This window comes from Babylonia areolata, chromosome 5, assembly GCF_041734735.1.
Source record: "Babylonia areolata isolate BAREFJ2019XMU chromosome 5, ASM4173473v1, whole genome shotgun sequence".
In the NCBI taxonomy this organism is placed as follows: domain Eukaryota; kingdom Metazoa; phylum Mollusca; class Gastropoda; order Neogastropoda; family Buccinidae; genus Babylonia; species Babylonia areolata.
Genome location: NC_134880.1, coordinates 11,719,737 through 11,722,236, shown reverse-complemented (window position 1 = coordinate 11,722,236; position 2,500 = coordinate 11,719,737). Strand labels below are relative to the sequence as shown.

At 48.4% G+C, this 2,500-nt stretch overlaps 1 protein-coding gene across 2 annotated transcripts in view; it reads right to left on the bottom strand.

Moving 5' to 3' along the window:
- LOC143282372 (uncharacterized) overlaps positions 1 to 2,500 on the bottom strand; it is a 228,598-nt gene that overhangs the window by 119,615 nt on the left and 106,483 nt on the right. The window lies entirely within an intron of this gene.

Here is a 2,500-nt window from a genome sequence, read left to right as displayed (position 1 = left end):
AGAAACGCTCAGATTATATATCACAGATTGACACAAGCTTACAGCTGGACCAACAGCAAAGTGAGAGCTGTATGATCAATGTCTTCTCCACTGCAATGGGAAGTCATTTACAAGTTTCGTGGATTTTTTTTTTTTTTTTTTTTTTTTTTTTTTTGTGTGTGTGAAGGACTATAACCCTCAAACTGTGAGGCAAGATTGAACTGGGTCCTAATGCTTTAGCCTTGGGGGGGAGGGGGGGTGGAGGGGGGGGGGGGGGGGGTAGCTGGTCTTTGGGAACCATCCCAACGCCCGACTGTCCTAAAAAAAAAACACAACAACTCACCTCTTGGACGACAGAGTTGGGGTGTAACTTGGGCAAGACACTCTCTGTTACAATTAAATCCTGACCCAGATAGTCGGGACAGTAATTACCTCCTTTGGTGTCCTGATGGTCATAGTCGGACACGACTGACTATCATAATAACTCGGCAAAACGGAACAGGCGTGCTATGACAGACCTTTTTAAGTTGGGGAATTCAAACGATGAGACTGAGAAGGATGGAAATGTCGTCGGAGTATTACAATCATGGCCACTGCCTACATCACTACATCACCCAGCTACTTAGACCACTACCGCCCCAATACTAACACCACTACCACCGCCACCAACACCACCCCACTACTTACACGACTACCATCCCACTACTTACATCACTACCATCCCACTCCTTACACGAAAACCACTTACAGTGAAAAGACGTTAAACTAAAGAACGAAAACGAAAACCACCCCACTACACCACTATCATTCCACTATTTACACCAACACCACCTCGATATTTACACCAACACCACCCCACTACTTACGCCAATACACTCGCACTACTTACACCAACACCACCCCGCAAATTACACCAACACCACCCCACAACTTACACCAATACTACCACAACACTTACACAAACACCACCACCCCAACGTACACCAACACCACCCCACAACTTACACCAATACCACCCCAGTACTTACACCAACACCACCACAATACTTACACAAACACCACCCCACTACTTACACCAACACCACCCTACTACTTACACCAACACCAACCCACAACTTACACCAATACCACCACAATACTTACACCAACACCACCCTACTACTTACACCAACACCACCCCACTACTTACACCAATACCACCCCAGTACTTACACCAACACCACCACAATACTTACACAAACACCACCCCACTACTTACACCAACACCACCCTACTACTTACACCAACACCAACCCACAACTTACACCAATACCACCACAATACTTACACAAACACCTCCAACCCAACTTACACCAACGCCACCCCACTAGTTACACCAATACCACCCTACTACTTACACCAACAGCACACCACTACTTACACCAACACCACCCCACTACTTACACCAACACCACCACAATACTTACACCAATAGCACACCACTACTTACACCAACACCACCCCACTACTTACACCAACACCACCCCACTACTTACACCAACACCACCCCACTACTTACACCAACACCACCCCACTACTTACACCAACACCACCCCACTACTTACACCAACAGCACACCACTACTTACACCAACACCACCCCACTACTTACACCAACACCACCCCACTACTTACGCCAATACACTCGCACTACTTACACCAACACCACCCCGCAAATTACACCAACACCACCCCACAACTTACACCAATACCACCACAATACTTACACAAACACCACCACCCCAACGTACACCAACACCACCCCACAACTTACACCACTATCACCCCACTATTTACACCAACACACCCGCACTACTTACATCACTACCACCCGTCTACGTACACCACCACCACCACTAACACCGCTACAACAACACCACCACCACTAACACCACTACAACACCACCACCACCACTTACACCACCACTAGTACCACTACAACACAATCACCGCCACTTACACCACCACCACAACCACCACTTTCACCACCACTACACCACCACCACTTACACCACCACACCACCACCACCACCACCACTACCACTTACACCACCACAACACCACCACCACCACCACTTACACCACCACAACACCACCACTACCACCACCACTTTCACCACCACAACACCACCACCACCACCACCACTTACGCCACCACTACACCACCACAACCACTAATACCACTACAACACCACCACCACCACTAACACCACTACAACACCACCACCACCACTAACACCACTACAACACCACCACCACCACTAACACCACTACAACCACTAATACCACTACAACACCACCACAACCACTAACACCACTACAACACCACCACCACCACTAACACCACTACAACACCAACACCACCACCACCACTTATACCACCACAACACCGCCACTACCACTAATATCACCACACCACAACCACCACCACTAACACCATTACACCACCACCACAACAACACCACCGCCACAACTAATACCAC